At 31.6% G+C, this 11,751-nt stretch overlaps 1 long non-coding RNA gene across 2 annotated transcripts; it reads right to left on the minus strand.

The window, feature by feature from the left end:
• Positions 1 to 249: 249 nt before the first annotated feature.
• On the minus strand, positions 250 to 3,235 carry LOC132285626 (uncharacterized). Of its 2 annotated transcripts, none has more exons than XR_009472581.1 (2): positions 2,955 to 3,235; positions 250 to 479 (listed from the first exon to the last, which is right to left on the minus strand). It is a non-coding gene; the product is annotated as an uncharacterized LOC132285626 (long non-coding RNA). The 2 variants fall into 2 exon arrangements; XR_009472582.1 differs by having other exon boundaries at positions 250 to 2,184.
• Positions 3,236 to 11,751: the final 8,516 nt, after the last annotated feature.

Consider the following 11,751-nt stretch of genomic DNA (forward strand, 5'->3'; position numbering starts at 1 on the left):
GCAAATGAAGCAAGAATGCCTAACCCGAAAAGAGATGAACTAAGGGCAAAATGCTCATTTCTCACTGAAAAGGGTGCTACCGTGCACACCATTGGAAGGAAAATGAAAAATGAACAAAATTAGACTCAAGAATCGTCTGATTCTGAGTCCGGGCAGAAAAGATATGAAATTCCAACACCCGATGCGAAAGTTATGAAGCAATTACTTAACATTTTCCAATATTTTCATAATAAACTTTGAAAACAAAAGTGCATAGAAAACGAGATACATGTCATTGACCTCCGGCCTCATCTCATACATGTTAAATACATTGAAAAGAGTGCACTTACGTACACTTTACATATACGAATCAACGAATACAAGTTTAAACAAATAGGGCTACAAAGATGCATCTTATGCTAACACTTGCATAAAATAAAAACATAGAAATTGTAAGCCATCCAAGGAGCAATGGAATCTTCAAATCCTGAGTCCTATACCTGAAATATGCCCCAGTATCGTAGGGGTGAGTAACATAAAGCTACTCGTAGGAGATGAGCATGCATCGACCTAAAATTTTACAATTTTATCACCTTATGATGAAACATGTTAAAGGGGCTCATGCCACCTAACGTCTATATCAAGATGAGACCCAGGGAGCATCCTAAGCTACCTAGATCATTTCTATCATATCACATTGTTCATGCAATTCAAACAACATGGAAACATGTTATACAAGGCAACAAGATATAGATTCTCAAAGTCTTCAACTTAAAATCCAAAATTACGAAAACAACAAGTGTGGGTCATGCCATCTAACGTCTATGTTCAAAATGAATCTATAAGGTCATTCATAAACTACATTTGAACATCAAAACATAAATTATGATATCGATGTAATTTAACTAACAATGGAACTTCCAATACAACGCATGAAGCATGCTTTCACAAAGTTACATCTTAAGCGCAAAATAGGAAATCAAATAAGGAACAACAAGTTACGATATCATCTAGTTATCAACTTGAAATGAAATACGAAATCAAATAAAATGGATATTCGGACGCCACGCCGGATCAGACCGACAACATAGTTACTTTAGGGTTACTAGCCCATGGGTAATCTCCCTATGTGCGTACTAGACTATATAGAGGGACAATCCCCCGTACTAGAACCAAGTCCTAGCGGTAGCCAAACAACGATATCCCCAAGTTTCCAAAATCAACAAATTGTGCAACAACGTATATATATCAACATGTATATACAAGATATCAACTATTTACCAAGCACAATCCAAATTTTGGAAACTTATACAATACATACTCAAAATTCACAACTACAATTGCATGTAAGATGTCAAATACAAAGTGTGCAATTCCTTACACATAGCAACAATATATTCAATAAATAAAAACATATTCTCATGAATAGAAAAGTAACAACTATGTTATCCAATACTCAAAAGTAATCAAGTGAACATACATCAAATCCAAATCTATGATTTAAATATAGAAATAACTTCCAAAATGCAATTAAATCCATGGAGTAATAAAGTAGAATTTAATTAAACATAAATAGTTAAATTCTCTAAATTCCAAGTTAATCCAAATAACCTCAATTTAATATATATTGAAAGACATGTCATGGTCATTATATTTATAATATCAAATGACAAGTTAAGTGATTAAAATACTTAAAACAAAATTAATCAAGCTAATTAATTAATTTCCTCTAGATTTTTAAACAATTCCAAATGCCCTGAATTTAATCTATGTTAGAGAACATGCCAAGACCTATTTAAATACCACATTACAACTTGATTTAATGCTTGATACAACCATGTGAATTAAACTTTCACTAAAGATAAATATTAAATAAAAGTTGTAATTCTTAATCAAATGATCCAAATGTAATATATGTTAACCAATACATCTAAGCATAATTTCCTAGCATGTTACAATTCAAATCAAAGTTATACATTATCATAAACTTTAAATCTTATACAAAGAAATAAAAATTACTAACTTTTTAGATTTGATACAAGGCATACATATATGTTGTATAATCATGGCAAACACACAATACAATACACAAATAATCCTAAAATATCCCCTGCCTCAATTGGAATGAAAATCCCAATTACCACCGAAATGAATTGCCCCAAATTTTCGGTCCGCAAAACAGATTTTTCAGCTTGCTACCTTCAACTTGTAAAATTCATAAAAAATTCAATGCTAACCCAAATTGAATGAATCCAAAGCCCAATGAAAGCTTAAACACTTTAATTTGATAATATCAATTTAGTTTAACAAAATATTTTCCCAATTAAAAAGTTTTGCCCTACAACTTTGAAACAAATTCTGCCCAAAAAACACATTTTCAGCCTGTAGCTTCCAACTTTGAAAATTCATGAAAAATTCATTTGACATCCAAATTGGGCAAACCTAATTTACTTTGGAAGTAAACATATGAGAGTGTAAAACTGAAAATTTAAGCCATGATCCAATGTCAAAAGGTTAGTGAAATAAATCATCTAAAAATATGTTTTCCAGCTGCAATAAAAACATGGACAGCAGATAGTTTCGGATTTTTAAAAAAATTTAGAAATGCTCTAAAATCGTGAAAAAATTTTGAGTTGTGTAAAACCCATGGGGGAAGTTTCAGTAAAAATTTCAAGGCAATTGAAGTAACACAACTCCATATAAAAAATTCATTTCCGAACCAAAAAGGAAAAGCTTCAAATTTTCAACAACTAGCTTGCAACTTCAAAAATTCATAACTAATTCATTTTAAATCCAAATTGCATGAAACCAAAACTAAATGAAAGCTAATTGAGTATATTTTCATATTCTATATTTAATTTGACAAGATTAATTTCAAGTTAAAACAGTTTAAGGGAAAAATACAGTCCTTCTCTTCCATGCATGTAAAACACTCAATAATGACATAAAAATACTTCAAAATAATAGATCAATACCTCACTAGAAAATTGAACCTCTAGACACCAAAGCAAAACTAGGAGTTAGGCTAGATCCTTCAAGGGTTTTGAAGAGGAAGATGAGGGGAACAAAAAGTATTCCAAGTTCAAAGTTCTAGGGTGAGTGAAAGGGCACCAAAAATGAAGTCAAAGCTACTAGTCAAGCTTTTCTCCAATGGTGGCTTCCTTAGGGTTCTTGAGAGGAAAGTGATGAATGAATTAAAATGTGTAAACCCTAAGCTAAATTGGTGGGCTTCTCCACTCACTAGGTGCTCTTGCACTACCTCTTACACACACACTAATGCAAGACTAAAGGTGAGTCCTACACTTGTCATGAATCCAAGTAAGCTTCCAAGATTAAATATTAACCCTACACTTGTCAACCATCCATGCCAACAAGTGCACCAATCCTAGGACAACAAGTGGGTGAATCTCCAATCTCCATGTGTTATGAGATTAAACCTCCAAGTGGTTCCACCACAAAATCAACAAGTGGCACCATAGGAATGTGACACTTGTCACATTTTTCGAAAATTGCAAAAAGGTCCTTTTTGAAAATATCTTCCAATTTAATTTGTAAAATAGTCCCTAAGACGAAAAATAATTACTTTACTTAATTACCCAAAAACCCCTCAAGTTATGGATAATTGCAAAAAGTCTTGTTTTCATGACTTTTACAAAGAAAGTAAGGATTTAATATGCATTTCTACAAAAATAAAAATGTAGATGTCATGGAATTTAAATTTCATGAATGTATGCAAAACCGAAATCAAATCCGAGCACAAAAAATGAGGTTATGTAAGTAAAAGTGAAAAACGAGAAGAGGACGAAATAAGAAAAAGACGAAAAATGAATAGTGTCAAAAAACAAAAAAATGTGGAAATGACTCGGTCCTCAAAGGAAGTTGTCAATCCAAAGGAAAGAGTCTCAGAAACCATTTCCGAGCACTCGAGACGATACTAAGAGGCGAGAAATCGAACCCGAAAAGGAAAAGATAATTAAAAAAAAAAAAAATTTATCCGCAAAATTTGAAGAAAAAGGGAAAAGGAAGAAAATGACCGGGTCATTACATGATTTTTTATTAAAAATAGATTATTGGTTTGTAATTTATACAATGAAAGTTGATTTGCATTGATTAAGGGATTTTTAGATTTGAATCTCTTAAGTTCATAACCTTTTGTGCACTAGTCCAAATCTGAAAAATTTGATTGAAAATCTTTGAATTGTTGACTAGAGTATATTGATCACAAAAGTTATAAAGGTCATTGTCTGAAAAAAAAAAAAAAAAAAAAAAAAAAAAAGAGTTTGAAAAAAATGAATAAATTCAGCTTGAAAAAGAAAAGAAAAAATTTGAAAAATGCTGAATTCTTTGTTTAGGAAAAGGCTACCTATTGAAATGTGTTCAAAAGTTCCCATTAAACTTTGAAGTGGAGCTAAATGAGTAAAAAGAAATGTGGAAACAAGTTGAATTAGGGAATTGTTGTCTACTCTTTAGAGTGAAGCCACTTTACTTAGAAAAATTGCTCAAAGACAATTTTATTTTGATATTTTTCGATCAATATGGTTTGGACAATGATTTATTGATAATTGATTGAAAATTGATGAGATGGATTGCACACACACACTTGAATTTGCTAGATTGATTTCTAAATATTTCATTAAAATTTGCAAGTTAAAATTCGTGTTATGATTATTTCCTGAGAATTGAAATTGATTGAATATTCTGTGGAGTTAAAATTTTCATTCATAGATATCTCTGACAGTTTTCTAGAAATTTGGAACATGTGTAGACTTGAATGACTTTGATTGACTGCATAATGATTTGTTCTTAATTTTGTTTTAAAAAATTTTTGGAAAAACTGTAAAATTCAAAAAGATTTTTGATTTTAGTTTAAAGATTTTTTTTTGATTTGATCATTGAGTGTTTCAAAAAGTCTGTTAGAAAAATTTTTTGGAAAAATTTTAAGTCTAAAAATTTCAAGTCTGCCATGTGCCTACCGGTTCACAGATCCCCAACCAGTTCAAGATACCAAGTGGTAAGGCCATACCTTACTAGAGCTTGGCTACTGGTACCACAAGTTTGGTACCGGTTCCTGGCAGCGTGCATAGACATAAAAGAAACCTATTTTGCTTTTTGTTAGGCATTGGTGTATACTCTCTCTCTCTATACATATCCTCTCTCTATATTCCACCAAGCATATATACATATATATCTTTATATATTGTTTCATCTTGCATCATTCTCATCATATATTGCAAGTTGAACATGGAATCATTCATTTGATCTTGAGATTTGAAGATTGAAGGAAGTTGAAGGTTGAGATTGAGGAGTTTGGGTTTGAAAGAAATATTAGAGGATTTCATTGAGATTTTGTTGAAGATTCTTGGGGGTTTGACATTAAAGGAATTGGGGTTTGATATTGTGCTCATCTGTGCTTGATTCTTTGTTGATTGTTGTGATACCCCTCGATTCTAGAGCCACAAGTAATCAAGTCCGAGCACAGATCTGAGGGATACCAAACAATTAAGTATATAAACAAGCATTTGAATACAAAAAGAATTAAATAATAAATAATAAATAAGCTGAAAGATATCTAAAATAGTAATCTTTAAAAATACTAATTAAATAATCTAATATTTTTAAAACCTCTAATATTATTACAACTTGGGAATCCATCTAGTAGATCCCTAGTAATATCCCAATTGGAAATAATTAACTGAACTGAAAGAAAATCCAAAACTAAAACATGAAGAAGAGTCCTACGTAGTCGGAAGAGTGAATGACTGTCTTCGCTCGGCACGAACAATCTCTAAGTTTGAAACTGTCGAACATTTAGAAAAAAATAGTGGGTTAGGCCCACGAGTAAGTTCTACTCTACTACAATCCAAACAGAGACCCGATATACATGTACATCCTAGACAACTTAACAATAACTATATAGTCCATATGTGTGTGTGTGTGTATATATATATATATACACACACACACACACACTAAGGGACTCTCACAGGACTACAAGGCGGTCTTAACCTGACTAGAAGACAGCATGCAAAATGCACCTGAAGTGGGCATGAGTACCTAAACCTAACAGGATACACCTCTACCATCATAGCCAGTTATGCATTCCATTGCATATGCACTCCCTAACCATCGATTCTGAGAATCAAGCTCATATCGTAGTACCATAATCATATATATAAAATCCATCCAAAACCAAGGTATGTCATTCAATTGTTTATTGACCTGACACGAATATAAGTAGAATTTATCATTGTATTAAATTCGCTCCCTTATATCAGAATAGGTAGGACTTAGCGTTTTGAGCTAATCTGTCCCTAATATGCCACCATCCCATACCGGTGCATATAATTCACAAATCTAATAATTGATGAAACAAATAATGAATTTAAAACATCAATTAAATCCACAATAAGCATAATAAAATATGTAAATTAACATGATCATATTATTCCGATGATACATGATTAAAAACTGTATAATCATACATAGAAAGTTGTTAGTGTGGAGGTAAGTATAATCCAATCCAAATAACAATATGCAAATTTATTTAAAATCTCATATTGTTCAAGTTCTAAGCATAATAACGTAGATTAATCTTTCTGGAAGTTTAACATGCTCATTTAAAACATTTAACACCCCCATGAAAGTCCAAAGTAGCATTCCAGCCTTGGAAAATCCCCAAAAAACCATAAACACTACACTGCCAGCAAGGGAGTCGGTGTGATACCCCCGAATTTCTGAATGCGGGTTGGCCAGGCCCACGCCCGAATACCCAAGGATATCAAAACAAATTGATAATAAACGAACACAGAGTACAAAAAAATAAAGAAGAATAAATAAAATACTGACAAGAAACTAAAATGATAATCTAATAATAAACCTCATAATATATTTCTATTAATTAATAAACTCTTCTGATACAACTGATCCTCCAAAATACAACTCGGGAATCCATACTGTGTGGACCCATAAAAAATCCAAACTAAACAAATGACAGTAATCTAAAACAGGAAACTGAATCATAAAGGAACTCCTTTGTAGCATCGGAAGAATGAAGTAGACTGATCCCCGCTCAGCACGAACAACCTCTACTCGTGATGAGCACCTGAAAAATAATGGTGGGTCAGGCCCACAAACAAGTTCTACTCTATTACAGTCCAAGCAGAGATCCGATACACGTATACATCCTAATCAATCCAACAGTAACTAGTAGTCCGTATATATATATATATATACACACTAAAGGAACCTCACTAGACTATAGGGTTGTCTCAACCTGAATAGTAGGCAACATGTAAAACGCACATATAGTGGGCATGAGTACCTAGACCTACCAGGGTACACAACTACACTATATCTAGCTACACATCCCTGATGATATACGCGCCCTAACCATTGATCCTGAGACTCAAGCTCATATCATGGCACCATACTTATATATATATAATCTAGTAACTATCCTATCCAGTATAAATTAATCCTCCATAAGTCATTCAACTTGTTCAGCTGACCTGACTTGAATATAAGTAGGACTTAACATTTTAGTTAATCAATTCCCTTATATAATAAATTAATCTTCCATAAGTCATTCAACTTGTTCAGCTGACCTGACTTAAATATAAGTAGGACTTAACATTTTAGTTAATCCATTCCTTTATATAAAATAGGTAGGACTTAACTGATAAGTTAATCTATCCCTAAAATGCCACCGTCCCATACCGATGCATTAAACTACACAATCCAACAATTGATGTAACAATTAAGGAAATACATCAAACATTCCATAAATAACTATGATAAATATGATATCAAGTTATCACATAATAGGAATGACTTATTATTTCTTTAAACTTCCTATATCATATGTCCTACACAAACTGAATCTTATATATGATGATATTTTATTATACCGTTAAATAAGGATTCTCTATATCCAATTCATCCTACACATTTAATCTCAATTGCTAAAATATTTTAAAAGATTAAATCCATTCGTTTGTTTAAAACATTCAAATAGCAAACATCATTATGATTGAGTCTATTTAAATTTATTAAAACCCAAACCTAGTCCCTATTTAATGTTCAGGAATCCTAGGCATGTTTCTACGTTCCATCATTCCACAGATATGAAAAATATATAATTTAAACATGTAAAAATTCACATAAGAAATCAAATCAAAATCATGCATTTTATCAATTCATAACACAAGAACAGATATGAACCAATTTCATAAAACATGTGTTCTAACCCAATTAAACATGCATAATTATTTAATTTTATGTGTTTAATAAATCCTGGAATTTCTTAGGCATGTACAGAAACACGAATCAAAGGAAAAGAGATAGAAGAAAAACTTGCCTTAAACTTTCGGATTGAAAGTTAAATTTCTTCTTCCTTTATCTTCTCTCTACAGAGTTTATCTCCTCATTCCTTCTTTTTCCTCCTTCCCTCTCTAACACTATCTCTCTAGTATATATCATGTGAATATTTCTAACCCCCTTTTACAACCTATAGCTATATATTTATAGGCTAAATAAAATAACCCTAACCCTTTTCCCAATCTAAGTCAACTAAAAAAAAAAAATGAAAATAAAAATATTAAAAAGGTAAGCAAAATATGTTACGTATATAATTTATGTATATGTTTATTAAATAAATAAATTATACACATTCCATTATTTATTAATGGATTATCCAATAATATTTAAGTTACCATAATATTATAAAGTAATTTAAAACATAACACGTATCAAATCTATGTATATATTTATTATTTAAATAAACATATACATCAGATTAAATATTACTACCCAAATTACCATAAAAGTAATTAATAAATTACTTTATCTTTTATATATATATTAAAAAGGTAAGTAAAATATGTTACGTATATAATTTATGTATATGTTTATTAAATAAATAAATTATACACATTCCATTATTTATTAATGGATTATCTAATAATACTTAAGTTACCATGATATTATAAAGTAACTTAAAACATAAGACGTATCAAATCTATGTATATTTTTATTATTTAAATATAAAACATATACATCAGATTAAATATTACTACCCAAGTTACCATAAAAATAATTAATAAATTACTTTCCTTTTTATATATGTATATAATATATATCTATATATATACATACATTATCCATGGGTAATAATCCATACACATCCAACTTCCTATCCAAGTAGTCCATGGGACCTAATTGGTTGGCCCATTACTACTAACCATAACCATAAAAGAAAAATAAAATAAAATAATAAAAGAAAAGAAAACATTTAATTTACAATTAATCAAAATACCATTTAAGCACATAATCTAATTAAACAATTAACACATAGACAAATACAAATAATACATAGACACATAATCAAATAATCAAGTAATACATAATTCAATTAAACACATAAGCAATTAGTCAAATAATTAATTAAATAATGAAAAAATACAATTAAAACAAATAAATAAATACCGAGACTATCCTTTTAAAATTAGGAGTATTACATTCTTCCCCCCTAATAAAAGGAATTCCGTTCTCGGAATTCGCCCTTACTTTATTCCATTATGCTTGGAAACTGTGAGCGAAAAACATCCTCATATTCCCAAATAGACGCAACCTCACTATAAGGGCTCCACTTAACTCCAATATACCAAGTGGTATACAGAGTTCCTATATTTTAAGAAACACAATAATCATACAATGCGTAGGTTGTATCAAATAACAACGTAATCCTCCTATGTCGACAAGGGAATGATCTACATACCTCCAAGTGCCATAGAATATACGCACAAACTCCTATGCACCCAGCGCTAATAATTTGGTAACGTTAATTCAGAGGTGACTGCCTCAATTGCGAAACACAATCTTCTAAAAGTCAATGTAATAAGTAAAATTGACCTTTCTCCAAAAATCGCCTTTCTTCCTACATAGAAAACAGAACGAACAAACTACTCCTTGATAGAAAAACTCTAGTATACGAGTTCAACTATTTACAACATCCTACTGTTGCCTCCCAACCGTGCGCAGTTCAATATAAAGGGAAGTATCTATTTCCGACATATTTTTAAATGAAGTCGAGGTCTGATTGTACAACCTTACTTCCATTTCCAACCAACAAATGAGAGGTATGCATTGTGAAAGATACAAAACCTCCAAAGTTGTCACACTAACCTCCTTGTGCCAACAATATCACAGACAAAATTTTGACAAGTGAAGTAAACACTTCCAACAGTCCATGAAAATCTAGGATATACGCCTCAAACATATCATTTATGGTATAATTTCATCTATCGATTAATTCCTCCGTCTATATATATGAAGTAGAGCTGCTGCTCCAAAATCTTCATAAAGCTCCTTCGAAATAGCACTTTGCATCCACTAATATGGACATCCACATGCTATAACACCACTATCACTGAACTATATAACTACTATGAAGTTCTAAAATAAGCATCACTCAAATTTATGTCCTCAAGCGATCTTTCTCAATCCACCACTCGGATTCCATATGGAAAATTGAAATTCCAAATCAATGTCGATCCTTCCCACCAACTATCACTCCTGTTTAGTTCAACTTCCATATTTGTTATAGGAAGTGGCTAAAGATTCCTATGATATCTAATGATCAACTTTTCACCTTTGTAGTAGGTTTTACACTTAGGGCAATTATATACACGTCCCTATCCGTACTTGTTCACCAAAACTGACATTTGATATCGTGATGTACCTTCTAACCGTCTGGGTGTACCAAGAAAAATTATAAATTTCCATCTCAGTCGCCCGACAGTCATATCACTATTTATAGAAACTACTAACTCCTCATCCTGTACCTTAAACTCCATCTGAGTAAGGTAACACCTTCTCTAGGGTCAGCTCCGATATTCAAAATTGACCTCCTGAACTACCTTGGTAATAACAAGTGTTATTATTCACACTTTGCATCCATCTATGCCGTCTCGTGATCCGTTATATTTGTATGAACTGATATCTTATCAGCTCGATATTTATGGAAATGAAGAGACTTAGTTTCCTCCTCCATGTGCAACACCAGCAAATTCCTCCCAATGACACACCCTCTTGAATAAATTCTTGATTAAGAATTTACTGATGAATATTTATTCAGTCTCCTATCCTCACTCGGTGTCATTCCAATAAGTACTTAATCCAGTACTAAATCCTCCTTCTGACTTGGTAACAACTTCTGAAATTTTCAAGAAGATCTTCAGCAAATCCAGCACCTCTGATATATCATCATGGCGTTTTAGTGATCTTTATTTACCACTACCTCACGCATACCGAAACATTAACAATCACCAATATCATGGCGTTGTAATATGATACGAATCCATACCTAACGTAAAGTATATCAAATTAATCGTTCTAGATTGTTTGACTCGTAGTGATGGTTTAATTATCCCATCCCAAAACACACCATAATGACACATGTCCAAGTCCAATAGATTGGTTAGATTTATGTGTATCTACCAAATCCTATGACCGTATGCTCACAAATTTAGCGTAAATAGCGCTATGACTCCATGCTATTAAAACAATAATTGGTTGATCACACACTTATGTCCCCAACTAAATCACATACCAAATCCCGAGTAATTAACAAAAAAATAAAATAAAACGTGTATGATAAACACAATAGAACAAAATATACTCCTACTTAGGACATCGTTCTTTCTAGAAAAGAAAGTCTCCTTTGAAATCAACCTTATTAGATTGTTTCAAAATTTCCTTTTATAGTTTCGTAAA

The sequence above is a fragment of the Cornus florida genome, unplaced genomic scaffold (genome assembly GCF_030987335.1).
Source record: "Cornus florida cultivar Cherokee Brave unplaced genomic scaffold, ASM3098733v1 CherokeeBrave_3.0.0_Hap2_Chr11, whole genome shotgun sequence".
Taxonomy (NCBI): Eukaryota; Viridiplantae; Streptophyta; class Magnoliopsida; order Cornales; family Cornaceae; genus Cornus; species Cornus florida.